At 33.0% G+C, this 15,580-nt stretch overlaps 1 protein-coding gene across 1 annotated transcript in view; it reads right to left on the minus strand.

The window, feature by feature from the left end:
- Positions 1-15,580, minus strand: part of TMEM196 (transmembrane protein 196) — a 352,479-nt gene that overhangs the window by 109,117 nt on the left and 227,782 nt on the right. The gene's annotated exons all lie outside the window — the stretch shown is intronic.

Genomic DNA, 15,580 nt, shown 5'->3' on the forward strand with positions numbered 1-15,580 from the left:
CAACAACTGGGATTACAATTCAACATGAGACACAAATTCAAACCATATTACCCCCATTCCTATGGAAGATCCTCTTTTTAGGCCGTGTGTGGTAGCTCCCACCTGTAATCCCAGCACTTTGGGAGGCCGAGGCAGGTGGATCATCTGAGGTCAGGAGTTTGAGACCAGACTGGCTAACATGGTGAAACCCCATCTCTACTAAAAATACAAAAATGAGCCGGGCATGGTGGTGCCCGCCTATAATCCCAGCTACTTGGGAGACTGAGGCAGGAGAATCACTTGACCTGAGAGGTAGACTTTGCAGTGAGCTGAGATTGCGCCACTGCACTCCGGCCTGGGCAACAAGAGCAAAAATTTGTCTGAAAACAACAACAACAACAACAGCAACAACAACAACAACAAAGAAATCCACTTTTTAGCTTCCTTATATGAGTAAGAACATTGAATGTTTGTGTTTCTGTGACAGGTTGATTCTACTTAATATGACCTTCGGTTGCATCTATGTTGCTACAAATTACATGATTTCATTCTTTTTGTGGCTGAATAATATTCAACTCTGAAAAAAATTCAACTGTGTATACACACACACACACACAGAGAACTGTAAATATTATATATATATAAATTCAACTGTGTATATATATGTATATATATATATATCACATTTTCACATTTTATTCATCTATTCATCTGTTGCTGAATACTTAGTTCTATATCTTGGCTATTGTGAATAGCGCTGTGATACATATGGGAGTGCAGATATCTCTTCAATATGCCAATTTCCTCTCTTTTGGACATATGCAGTGGGATTGCTGGGCCACATGGTAGCTCAATTTTTGGTTTTTAAAGGAACTTCTGTACTGTTTTCCATAATGGCTATACTACTTTAAATTCCCACCATTAGTTTTACGAGTGTTCCCTTTCCTCCTCATCCTTGTCACCATTTGTTATTTTTTAATCTTTTTATAATACCATTCTAGCTAAAGTACGATGTCTCATTGTGGAATTTTTTTTGCATTCCCCTGATAATTAGTGATGTTGAGTCTTTTTTTCCCCTATATTTGTTGGCCATTTGTATGTCTTCTTTTGAGAAATGTCAATTCTGATATTTTTCCCACTTTTTAATCAGATTATTATTAATATTTTGCTATTGGATTGTTTGCATTCCTTATTTATTCCCTGGCTATTAATACCTTGTGAGAGGAATAGTTTGCAAGCATTTGTTCCCATTCTGTGGGTTCTCTCTTCACTTCATCGATTGTTTCCTTTGTGAGCAGAAGCTTTTTAGTTTAATGTAATACCATTTTTAAATGTTTGCTTTGGGTGCCTGTTCTATTGGAGTTTTACCCAAAACAATCTTTGGCCAGACCAATGTTCTGTAGCATTTTTTTCAATGTTTTTACTGACTAGTTTCATAGTTTCCAGTCTTACATTTAAGTCTTTAATTCATTTCAAGTTGATTTTTGTATATGTTGAAAGATGGCGATGTAATTTTATTCTTCTGCAAAGGGATATCCAGCTTTCCAGGCAGTATTTATTAAATAGACTTTCTGGCTGGGTGCAGTGGCTCATGTCTGTAATCCCAGCACTTTGGAAAGCCACGGCGGGCAGACCACCTGAGGTCAGGAGTTTGAGACCAGCCTGGCCAACATGGTGAAATCCCATCTCTACTAAAAATACAAAAATTTGCCATGTGTGGTGACCAGCATCTGTAATCCCAGCTACTCAGGAGGCTGAGGCAGGACCGCTTGAACTTAGAAGGCAGAGGTTGCAGTTAGCAGAAATCGAGCCATTGCACACCAGCCTGGGGGACAAGAGTGAAAATCTGTTTCAAAAAAAAAAAAAAAAAAAAAAAAAGAGAGACTTTCTACACCTTTATGTGTGTTCTTGGTGCTTTATCTGAAATGAGGTGACTGTGTGTGAATTTATTTTTGGGTTCTGGGTTCCATTCCTCTGTATGTCTGTTTTTATGCTAGTATCATGCTGCTTTGATTACTATAGCTTTGTAGTATAATTTCAAGTCAGGTAGTGTGATGCCTCCAGTTTTGTTCTTTTTGCTTTGGGTTGTTTTAGCTATTTGCGGTCTTTCCTGCTTCTGTATGAATTTTAGGATTTTTTTTTCTATTTCTGACAAGAATGACACTGATGGGGATTGCATTGAAGCTACTCTACCTAATAGAGACATTTTAACAATATTAATTATTTCAATTCATAAGAATGAGATATCTTTCCTTTTAGGGGAGGTTCTCTTCAATTTATTTGTTAATGTTTTATAATTCTCCTTGCAGAGGTATTTTAGTTCTTTTGTTAGATTTATTCCTGGGTATTTTTTGTAGCTATTATAAATGCTACAAAATATATTATAATGATATTACTTTCTTGAATTATTTTATAGATTGATAACTGTTAGCATTTAGAAATGCTACTGATTTTTGTTGTATGTTAATTTTGTATCCTGAAACAACTTTACTGAATTTTTTTTTATCAGTTCTAAGAGGTTTTTTTTTTTTTGCCTCAGGCTTTAGGTTTTGCTAAACATGAGAGCGTGTTGTCTACAAACAAGATTCCTTTAATTTCTTCCTTTCCAATTCTGAGATCCTTAATTTATTTCTCTTTTGTAATTGCTATGAAAAAACCTCCAGTGGTTGACTAGAAGTGGTCAAAGTGTGCATACTTGTCTTGTTCCAGATCTTAGTGGAAAAGTTTTTATTATTTTCCCATTCAGTATAACAGCTGTGAGTTTGTCATATATAGCCTTTATCATATTGAGATTTATTCCTTCTGTACCCAATTTGTTAAGAGTTTTCATTGTGAAGAGATGTTGAATTTTATTGCACACAGTTTCATCATTGATTAAAACAATCACATTTTTGTCTATGATTCTGCTGATGTGATATGTCATGTTTATTGATTTGCATATTTGGAAACATCCTTGCATTTCTGGGATTAATTCCACTTGATCATGGTGAATGATCTATTCATTGTGTTCCTGAATTCAGTTTGCTAGTATTTTGTTGAGGATTTTTACATCTGTGTTTACCATGGATATTGGCCTCTAGCTATTTTTCTTTTGTTGTTGTGCCCTTATCTGAATTTGGTATTGGGGTAATGCTGGCTTTAAATAATTTGTTTGAAAATATTCCCTTCTCTTCCTTTCTTTTTCAAACAGTTTGAGTAAAATTGGTATTAGTTCTTTAAATGTTTAGTAGAATTCAGCAATCAGTCAGGTCCTGGGTTTTTCTTTGATAGGATAATTTTTTTTGTTTGTTTTTACTGCTTCTATTTCATTACTTATCATTGGTGTCTTTTTTGCTGTTGTAGTTGTTGTTTGTTATTTCTTTATGGTTCAGTTTTGTCAGGTTTTATGTGTGCAATAATTATCCATTTTTTATATGTTTTCCATATTGTTTGCATATAGTTTTTCATAGCAGTAACTAATAATTCTTTGTATTTCTGTGATATCAGTTGTAAGGACTCCTTTTTCACCTCTGAGTTTATTTGCGAATTCTTTAGTGTAGGTAAAGATTTGTCAATTCTAGTTACATTTTCAAAAAATTCAACTTTATGCTTTGTTGATCTTTTGTAGTTTTCTGTCTCATTTCCAGTTATTTCTGTTTTGATATTTATTATTTCTTTCAAGTTATTTGGGGTTTGGTTTGTTCTTACTTTTCTAGTTCCTTGAGGTCCATCATTAGGTTATTTATTATAAGTCTTTCTGTTTTTGGATGTAGACAGTTGTTGCTATAAAATTTTCTTTTTAATACAGCTTTTGCTGTATCCTATATATTCTGCATATTGACTTGCAATTTTCGTTCATTTCAAGAAATGTTAAAATTTTCTTCTTAATTTCTTAGTTGGCCTATTGTTCATTCAGAAGTATGTTGTTTAATTTCCTTGTATTTGAACAGCCAGCTCATTTTTCCAAAGTTGTGTTGGTTCTTTTGGTTAATCAGAAATAAGAATTCTAGCTACATTATTTTTTATGTACATAAATACCTTTAAGCACCTATTACCAAGGAAAACAGAAGAAAAGGGAAATATAAAAAAAAATTACTCATAAATGACTCAACTCATGCTTTTTTATCAATTTTCATGGAAATGAAAATAAGTAGCCTGCTCACTCACGTTCTTGTCCTAAAGTTTCCCATTTATAGGCATGTAAAACCAAGCTGAGTTAAGTTGCTGGCATGTATGGAAATTCCCATTATTTTAAAAAATATTCTACTACTTCAAAGAGTCAAAGATCTCGTTTTTCTAAGTTACACATTGGTAATAAATAAAAATATATTATATATTTATATATTATGAATGACTAGACTGGCAATTATAGAGATGATTTTTCAATGGAGACAATAAGAGAGAAGGGTATGACCAGGTTCAGTTGACTATGTTCCCTATAGAATATGAAACATTTTAAAGAATTTTACAACAAAAAATGCTTTCATATGTTAGCATGATAATTGTTAGTTATGATAATTTTTTAAAAGCTACTCCAACATGCAAAACACAATTTTGTGCTCCTTGTAATCTAATTTGTAAGTACATTCATTGTATATTGTGTATTTTCTATAAATAGTCTGTTGTAAGGTCTTTGATATAAAGGTAAAAATTTGTTTAGGTTGGTTCCTAGATAATACTTACTTGTTAAGAAGGTATGGTTTTATCTTCAATCTGGATTACTAAAGCATCCAAATTCCAGTTTATTGGTTTATAACATTTTTGAACTGGAAGGAAGTTTAATTTACACATATTTTTTTTCACCTGGGAAATATTCCTCTCTGAATCAGGATCAAAATTCACAAGTCATGAGTTACCAATACTAGAACTGGTGCCAATTTGTAGGCTCATTTATTGATGAGTTGTTAAAATAACATATAAGTTGAGTAGCTCTAACCTGTAAACTCAAAATATAAAATGCTCCAAAATCTGAAACTTTTTGAGCACCAATGTGACATCACAAGTGGAAAATTCTAAACTTGACCTCATGTGATGGGTGCAAAATATTAAACGACATTGTATAAAATTATCCTGAAGCTGTGTATATAATGTGTATCTGAAACTTGAATTTTGTGTTTAGACTTGGGCCCCATCCCAAAGATATCTCATTCCCTATATGCAAATAGTCCAAAATACAAAAAAAATCTGAAATCTGACACACTTCTGCTTCTAAGCATTTTGGATAGGGATAATACTCAACCAGTATGTATTTATGCATGTGTATGTACACATGAGCATATGTCTAAATTCCATAACTTGAGCACTGAAAACACAATATTTTCTAGTTATGCTAGATAAGGTTATTTCTCTTGCTTTTTTTTTTTCTATTTCATTTATTGTTGGCTTTAATAATATTGAACAATCTGGCCACCCTTGACAATATCAATGTAATCCTCTCATACTATTAACTGGGCTTCACCAATCTTTTTAATAGTATAAACTCTGGTAACATCATACTATAAGCTTTAACTGTGGAGTATTTAAGGAATTAAACAGAATCCTTCTGTAAAATCCCTGATGTAATTCGTTACAGCACTGTGCTTTAATTGCTATATAATTTCCCCCTAAGTAAATTCTCTCTAATCCTCAGAACCACATTCCTAAATCCTAAAGGCTGTGGCTTTTCAAAAGGGACATTCTATTCATTATTGAATAGCTTTTCAAGAGCTGTTCTTCAAATAGATGATCAGGTTAGATAAAATAGAGAAGGTTAAGGGAAAAAAGTATTTTATTACACTCATCAGCTATGAGCATGCATATATATATATACACATATATATATACATATATATTAATATATGTATTATATTATTGTATTATATTATACAACTCTCATTGTATTGTATATATGTATTAATACATATATATATATATATATATATATGTATATTACAAAATTTTGGTTGGAAACTTGTTCACATTCTCAAATGCATGGTTATCTTCATATAATTTAACAAAATAAGCCTAAATGATAATAAATTAGACTCAAAGTCCTACACCATTTTAAACTTCAATTGCATGCAGTACTTAGTTTAATTTTGATGGTTAACTCCATGCTAACACTTTGGTTTCAAACCTTGAGATTAAAATTATATATATCACATATTTTATTGCTTTGTTGTTATAGTGAGAAAAATAAAATATTACACATAATTAATGCTTCTTGGCTGGGCGCAGTGGGTCACATCTATAATTCCAGCACTTTGGGAGGTCAAGGCAGGCGGATCACCTGAAATCGGGAGTTCAAGACCAGCCTGACCAACATGGAGAAACTTTGTCTCTACTAAAATTAAAAAATTAGCTGGGCATGGTGCCACATGCCTGTAATCCTAGTTACTGGGAGGCTGAGGCAGGAGAATCAATTGAACCTGGGAGGCAGAGGTTTCAGTGAGCTGAGATCACTACCATTGCACTCTAGCCTGGGCAGCAAAAGCAAAACTTCATCTCAAAAAAAAAAAGTTAACTATTCTTAATTAATTAATGATTTTCTGGTGTTACTATGCTATAATTTAATGTAGTAACTCTCATTGTATTAACACTGCATTTATCTGTGGGTGAGGGAAGATACAAGGAAGGCATAATTAAACTTTCTTTTCACTTGTATAAGCTTGTTTTTTTCAACATAAATTTTTGTGTAAATATTTTCTTTCACATTTGTCCATCTGACTTAAAATCAAAGGTAGAAAACATTTCAATAAAATGTCTTTGTCATTGAATTTGAATACACTGACATGTACATCTGCAAATGAAATGACGGCATAAGCCTTATACATCTATAGTGCCACAATAATCACATACTTAGCTTAAAGGCAGAATGTCTCCCTATCTTCTGTTGAGTTTTATCCTAATGATTGTTCCTTAGTTTGCTAGGATGAAATATTCATGAGACTGGTTGACCTATTTCTGAATTATTTTTACATCTAATAAAGACTCACCACCCTTCAAGTAGTTTTACCAATAGTAGTAATATTTCAGGTTTGTTCTGAAGTTGATGTTTGAAAAGTAACAGTGAGAAATTTGATTTTAAATGTACTACTTTGTCACATGAAAAAGGTTCAAGGAGAAATTAGCTGATCACATATAACAATATGTTATCCTATAAATGAGGAAAAACTCTGATGACATAAATGCAAGAATTTTACGCCATATGTATATATTACACCATGTATATATATATGTATATATCTTGTAAAGACTAATTTGCTAAATAAAAAAAAAGAAAGAAAGCAGCAGAAGAAAAACTATCAGATGAGGATAGAACTTGGATTTTACTGCATTAGTTTTTTAACACTGTACTTGCTGCTATAATTGGAAGTGAGAACTCTGAGGATTCAGTATTTTCCTCCTTATGGATGCCTTTTTGACATCCATTTTCATTCTACCTGAACTACATGCTTTTGCTCCTGTTTCTACAATAGAAAAAAATGGCTTTCAAACAATTCTTCTTTTTATCAAACACACTGCTTCAAACTATTTTGCGTTAAAAATAGCACCATATCTTGTTTTTATTACATTTAGAATATGAAGTATCATTTTTGGAGTCATTTAAGGTTCCAGGATATTTAACATCTTTTCAGAGACTCTCAGTTCTTTTCATTCTATTAATCCTACAATTATGTAGCCTCCTTATTATAAGATCATCAAAGAAAACAATTAAATTTTATCAGAATGTACAGACTTAAAACATTCTGTATTGCATAAATAAAATCTTAAGTGTTGTCAGGTTTCATGTATATGGAATGCACACTTTAAGACTTTAAAAAATGAAACCATAGACATGAGGTGATAAACTCAGTTTTCTTTCTCTGTCAAATCTTCTGGTGATATGTAATTGAGCATTTCTCATATTTCTATAATGCATACCTGAAAAATATGCTTTGAAAAAATACTGCACATACAATGAGAACATGTGATAATTTTCAGAGAGATTATTAGAAGAGCAAAAGGAGCCAAGAACACACCATGAGGAAAGGATAATTTCTTCAATGAATATTCTTGGGAAAACTGGATACCCACATGCAGAAGAATGAAATTGGAACTCTCACATACCACATGCACAAATCAACTCAAATGAATTAATGGCTTAAACGTATGCACTGAAATTATGAAACTACTAGAAGAAAATATAAAAAGAAAGCTACATGACATTGGTTTGGACTATGATTTCTGGAATACATCCCTCAAAACACAGACAACAAAAGAAAAAAACGGATAAATGGGATTGCATCCAACTAAAAAGTGTGTGTTCAAAAAGAAAACAATTATCAGAGCAAAGAGGCAACTCATAGATTGGGAGGAAATTATTTGCAAATTATACATCTGATAAAGTACTCATATCCAAAAAATAAGAAATTCAAACAACTCAATAGCAAGAAAACAAATGACCTGATTAAAAAATGGGGAAAAGACCTGAACAGACATTTCTCAAAAGAAGACTCAGGAATGACTAGCAGATATATGAAAAAATGCTCAAAAACTTTAATAGTCATGGAAATGCAAATTAAAATCAAAGTGACATATCCTCTCATATCTGTTAGAATGACTCTTATCAAATGAAAGGAAAGACAACAAATATTGGCTAGGATGTCAAGAAAAAGGAAACCTGGTAAACTGTTTATGGGAAGTTAATACAGCTATTACGGAAAAAAATATAAAGGCTCCTTAAAAAAAAAAAAAAAAAAAAAAAAAAAAAGGGTAGAATTACCACATAATCTTCCAATTTTATTTCTAGGCATATATCCAAAGGAAATGAAATCAGTATTTGAAAAGATATCTAAACTCTCATGCTTATTTCAGCATCATCCACAGTAGACAAGATATGGAAGTAACCTAAGTTTCCATCATAAAATGGGTAAAGAAAATGTGATAATGGAATACTATACAACCTTTAAAAACAGGAAAAGTCTGTTATTTGAGACAACATGGATGAACCTGGAGGACATTATGTTAAGTAAAATAAGCCAGGCTCAGAAAGACATATACAGCATAATCTTGCTTATGTTTGGAATCTATAAAAGTCTATCTCATAGAAACAGGGAGTAGAATGATGATCATCTGAGGCCTGGGTCATGAGGAAAGGTGTGAAGTTGGTCAAAGAGTGTACATTTTTAGTTAGGAGGAATAAGTTTTAGTGATATATTTTACAGAATGGTGAACATAGTTAATGCATTGTATATTCCAAAGTTGCTAACAGAATAGATATTAAACATTGTCACTATAAGAAATTGGTAAGGCAGTGAGGTGATGAATATGATAATTTGCTTAATTTAATGTTTCTATAACGTATGCATACATCTAAACATCACATTGTACTCCATAGATACAATTATTATTTGCCAGTTAAATTAATTATGAAAAGAAAATAGGACAAAAGGTGGAACCTAACTATTCTATTAAACTGATCTGAACTTGCTGTTCAACTATTGGTAGTCTCTGTAGATCAGAGTTCAGTGTATCTTGTATGGCACCTGGTTACCAGGTTGTTAAAAGAAGAATAGGTTTGGACCTAATCTGCCAAATGAAACAACATTTATTAATAGAAAGACAACAATAAAAACAATTATACAACACGTTCTTGCAAATTTGGGGATGAATGTATACTGACTAGAACCTTGACTGCTAAATTACTCAAAGGTAAATGCAAACATATCTGACAGTAGAATCAGCTTAGTTTGTAGTTTTGATTACACAGTCCTCCTTGTGATGCAGACCTTGGACCATGTAGAGCTCTAAATATCTAGATGTCATGTGTTGCTCCAAGATGTTCAGCTTCTGTGAATACTGGTTATTTGCATATTGTTCATGCCAGAGATATGTTGGCCATGCAATTATTTTGGTAAACCACGTATCTTCAGTGCTTCAAAAATTCACCAAATAAATTCCAACAATTCTTATGTTAATGATTGCTCTGGTGTATATTTAAATAATGTTATTTGAAAACCTTTGCTGATTAAGGAATTTAGTTGCTTCACTGGCTGACTACCTATGCCTGGAGTAGGGACTAACGTTGACTAACCCATACATGCATTCCACATTTTTGCCACAGCATTTTATATACATTACCAATATAATATTTACATAATGATTAAATAATCCAAAGAAAGAAAACTTATTTTGAGGATCAAATGAAATAAATCCAAAGGAAAAGAATTAATAATATATAATCCATAATATCAGATTCAAGGGCAAATGGAATCTGTTAAAGAGAATAATCTGAGATCAAGAAATAGTACCTCACTTGAAAAACTAAATTATCAAATTTAAATGTAAAATAGTAAATTTAAGAAATGATAAGATACAATGGAAAATTAACCAATGAATTAGAAGAGCATTTAAAGGAATTCTCCTGGAATGGAGCAGAAAGGGGTAAATAAATCAATAAAGGGAAAATAAATGACATGGGAAATCCAATAGACATGTAATATGAAATTCAGAAAATAAGAACAGAGTATGTTTCCAATATTTTAGGAATCTAAAATTTCCAATTATTTATTCAATTGTTCATGTTTATAATTAAACTCAAGAAATTTAATTTTAACGAAGAATTTGCATAATGATTCTCACTCTAGCTATGTCCTGTCCAGTATGGTGACCACAAGCCCCAGCTGGCTAGTGAGCCCTAGAAATGTGTCTAGTTCAAACTAAGATGTACTGTAAGTATAAAATTGACACTAGATTTTGAAGACTAAGCAAGAAAATGAGAATATGAAATATAAGCTAAGAATTTTAAACTTTTTACATGTTAAAATCATTAAATATTTGATGAGTTAATAAAATAAATTATAAAAATTTATGTACCCGTTTCTTTTTAGTTTTTCCATGTATCTATTAGAAAAGACAATGAGAACACATGGACACAGGGGGAAGCATCACACACGGAGGTCTGTTGCGGGGAACTAGGGGAGGGAGAGTGGGGGGTGGGGAGTTCGGGAGGGATAACATGGGGAGAAATGCCAGATATAGGTGATGGGGAGGAAGGCAGCAAACCACACTGCCATGTATGTGCCTATGCAATAATCCTGCAGTCCTGCATGTTCTTCACATGTACCTCAAAATCTATAATGCAATTTATATATATATATATGAAGAATATTCCATTATTTAAAAAAATGAATATTCCATTATAAAAAAATGCTTTTATTAGGCAGTGCTATCTAGACAATACTAACTTGACATGGCAATATTTTGTCACTCATGTACTTTCAAGATTTTGGGGCATATTACCAAAAAAACTTTAGAAGAAAATTCTTTCTGAGTATGTACTTGATCTTGGAAAACAGTCAAAAGCATTTTGAGCTAAGCCTGTTAAGTGAGGTGGTAATAACACTGGATACACCTACAGGGTCAAAAGCAAGGTTAGACAACTAAATATTGAGTCTTCCAATTTTAGCTGACTCATAAACTGGATTATAGCACATCTCCTCAGACCTCAATTTCCTTTTATATAAAATGAGAGGTTTCTACTAACCTATTTTGAAAGCTCCTTCAGCAATCTTAATGCTTTGTGAATAATTTCACATTAGTCTTAATGGTTTAATATCTCAAAATTGGTTTTATAATCCTCTCAAAAACCTAAAGAATTTTTTTAAACATGCTTAAATTAATGATGGCCCTGTTCTCTGCTGAGACTGTAGAATTTAATCATCATAAGCCAAAAATATCAATGAAAATATTCCCTATTTTTTCTTCCTTTTGTATGTTTGATTTAGTTTCTCTTTGCAAATAAATGAATTTGTTAAAATATTTATACTCAAATATATTTATCCTTTTCCAGTAGATTTCACAAAATAGTTTCTAAGCCTTTCATTTCTTCAACTATTTTGATTTAAAAAATGTTTTCTTAGCATTTGATTTATTGAGCTTTTATAGGTGTACCTCATGTTTGCCTTACATTTTGATGGCTTCCTTTGATGACTCTATAAACATTTCAATGAGAAATAAAAGTAATAAAATTGGTTTTAATTGGTGTTTAGAAAAATGTCTTTGAAAGTTAGGAAAGTTAGGTGAATGGATTTATAAAAATAGTAAAGAGTTTGGTGTTCTTCCATGTGGTTCTGGCAACATTTGTAAGATAAACTAAAAAGAGTCATTTCATTGCAAATATATCTGTTATGTCTCTGAGCAAGAATGTGCTTTCTAATGAAATATTGAATGTGCATATGTTGTTCTACTCAAATAACCTATGAGCAAAAAATATATATATATTAATCACAACCTCAATTGTTGTAAAGTTTTTCCTCCTTTTGCAATGAAGTCCACCCCAATCACATCTTTTCAGGGACTCTAGAGAAAATACTGATTTCCTCAGATACTCTGTGTGTGGTTTATATGTTTTCTGGCTGGTACAAAGTGTTTTCATATAGCTTCCAATCAACATAAAAATACATTAAAAAATAAAAATAATCAAATTATCAAAATATCAAAAATAAGAATAGACATTATTATTAAAAATAATAAAAGTTATCAAAGAATAAAAATTACCATTTGTTAATGAATTAATGTATTTAATTAACATTAAGTAAGTATTAATTGTGAACACAGCTGCCTTTCTTTCTGGAGGCTCTAGAAATATTTTGTTTTTTTTGGTCCAGTTTCTAGAGGCTGCCTGCATTCCTTAGTTTGTGCCCTCTGTTGTCCTCAAAGCTACCAACAGTGGGCTGAGTTCTTCCCACATTTCATCACTCTGACTTCATTTTTACAATCACATGTATTTTCTTGACTCTCTTCTGCTCAGTGTCTACGTTTAAGGCCCTCTGTGATTACACTGGAGTCACCTGGGTAATCCAGTATCCATTTCAAAATTCTTCATCACATCTGCAAAGTTCCTTTTGACACGGAAGGTATTGTGTTCAAAGGTTCTGAAGATTCAAACGTGGACATCTTTGGGGGTCCTTATTTTATCTAACATGAGAGTGTGTGTGTGTGTGTGTGTGTGTGTGTGTGTATACACTAACCAAGGTCAGTAGCCTTCACTGTTTGTCTTACATATAGAGAATTTACAAGCTGTTTCAAATTCGGTATTTGGTTACCCAAGAAACAGGTTGAGATTCTGAGATTTAAAGGAGGTGAGCATTCCTAGGAAGAACACCAGTCAGGTAGTAAAGGACACAGGATACAGGAGATACTGAAATTTGATGCATTTACAACAAAGCCCTTGCCAATGTCATGGGGAGCTCTGGAGCTGGCATGGATTTTTGGACTTGTCCCAGTCTAAGGCAGAAAGCCTTGGCCCTGATACTCCTTCATCAACCAGTCATTAGATAAGGGGTATGGCCCAAAGGAGTGTGGCAATAGATGACACAATTCTAGCAGAGGGTCTCAGCTGAGAGCCCTTAGTGACCAACATTCCCAGCACCTGCATAAATGAGTGTGTTTTCATCCTGAAAAGAGGCAATGCATTATCCACAATACAAACTAAGCCAATTCAGTAGCAATATCTTGTGCCAAATTTTATGCCATTATTCTTTATCATAGGAAAACTCAGGGTGAAAATCTTTGGTAAAATATAGTCATCAAAAAGCAGAAGGACCCAGGAGCCACGATTGGAATTCGGTTTATTGTTCTCTCCTGGCATACTTTGTTACAGGCACATCATTTGTAAGTTTTCCTCTTTTTTTTTTTTTTCTAGTTGCAAAGTGACACTTGAAATAAAATGATTTCTCTTACCACTGCTAATATGTTTAATTAGATAAAATTTTCAATGATAGGTAGACACTTTGCCAATGCAATAATAACAGCAACAAATATCATTTTCAACACTGCAATTACTCACCTGCATTTTGAAAATGTTATTTTCTTCCCTCTAGGATAGCAATTTAGATTAAAATGGGAAAATATTTTAATGCTATATTATCTAGGATTCCTTATTTAATTATACCAAGTGTCTCCTTTCTCTAAAGAAGTTTATGACAATTTTTTGTCCTACATACAGTAGGCAGGGGGAAAATTATCTGAACTTTCTTTACCTAGCTTTATCTGTGTGAAAAAATTCAGGAAAGAGCAGGAAGAAAAGAGAAATAAAACAGGTTAGAAAATTGACATCCATTGTGACTCACAGAAAAAAAAAGAAAGAAAAAAATGATGCTATTTATATCATCTAGAAATCTGAGAAAAATTGGTTTGGGGGCTTAGTCCTTCAGAAGTATAACTGCACCAGCAGTTCTGCATCCCCTGGAGCAGATTTACGTCACATTGCTATCTTCCATTTGGAGAAAGTAACCAGGTAGAAAATGCATTAAGTAAACTATGTCAGGAAAAAAAATCCAAGCTCTCGTGTGTAAGTTTTACAAAGAAGTTAAACATTTTTGACTAAAGTCAAACATTTTTACCTAAGGTAAGCAGTGACTAACTGATGAAAAATATTTTTGCGTGAGTGCTGAAGAGATCAGAATCCCTTTTTTCCTTCACTATTTGCAAAGAAACAGAAATATATATGTATATATTAATTAGGTTATTTTTATTCTCTCATAGATATTGTGTTAAATTCCCAGCAAGTCAACATTAGGACAAAGGCATATGTATTTTTTTATGGCAGTAGTATGAAAGTATTATGAACTGAATGGCTTGGAACCACAGATATGTGCTATCCGACAGTTCTAGATGCTAGAAGTCTGAAAGCAAGGTAGTGACTCGGTGAGTTCCTTCCAAGGACTTTGAGAGAGAATCTGTTCCATGCCTTGCTCCTAGCTCCTGGGGACAGTCAACAAGCCTTGGTATATATATGCATCTCTTGAATCTGTTTTCACAAAGTGCAATCCCTGGGACTCTCTATGTTTAAATTTCCTTCTTCAAATGAGAACACCAGTTGTATATATCAGTGTGTATCCCAATGATCTTAACTTGATTGCATCTGCAAAGACCCTCTTTTAAAATAAAGTGAAATTTGGCAGGGCCCGGTGGCTCATGCCTGTAATCCCAGCGCTTTGAGAGGCTGAGGCGGGTGGATCACAAGTCAGCAGTTCGAGACCAGCCTGGACAACATAGTGAAACCCCATCTCTACTAAAAATACAAAAATTAGCCAGGTATGGTGGTGCTCGCCTGTAGTTCCAGCTACTGGGGAGGCAGAGGCAGGAGAATTGCTTGAACCCAGGAGGCGGAGGTTGCAGTGAGCCAAGATTATGCCACTGCACTCCAGTTTGGGCAATAGAGCAAGACTTTACCTCAAATAAATAAATAAATAAATAAATAAATAAGTGAAATTCACAAGGACCAGGGGTTAGGGCTTCAATACATCTTTCTGAAAACACAACTCAACCCAAAACAAAAGTGAAGGCTTGACCAGAAGAGTTAAACATACAGAGAAGACTACAGATTTCAGTTCAATAAGCAAAAGAGAATGCTCTAGATACAGCCTTGCTCCTAATATGTGGTTTGCAGAACAGAAGCATGGGTGTCACTAAGAAATTATTAAAAATTCAGAATCTCAGGCCTCATTTCAGTTCTATTGAAAATAAGAATACAATTTAAACAAAATTTTCTAATTATTCAAATGCACACATTTGGCTTGAGAAGCACTGCCTTAAGGCCCACAATCTGGAACTTTTTAATAGACAGATAGGCTATCAACTTTTGCCAAGAGCACAT

The sequence above is a fragment of the Cebus imitator genome, unplaced genomic scaffold (genome assembly GCF_001604975.1).
Source record: "Cebus imitator isolate Cc_AM_T3 unplaced genomic scaffold, Cebus_imitator-1.0 Scaffold45, whole genome shotgun sequence".
Classification (NCBI taxonomy): domain Eukaryota; kingdom Metazoa; phylum Chordata; class Mammalia; order Primates; family Cebidae; genus Cebus; species Cebus imitator.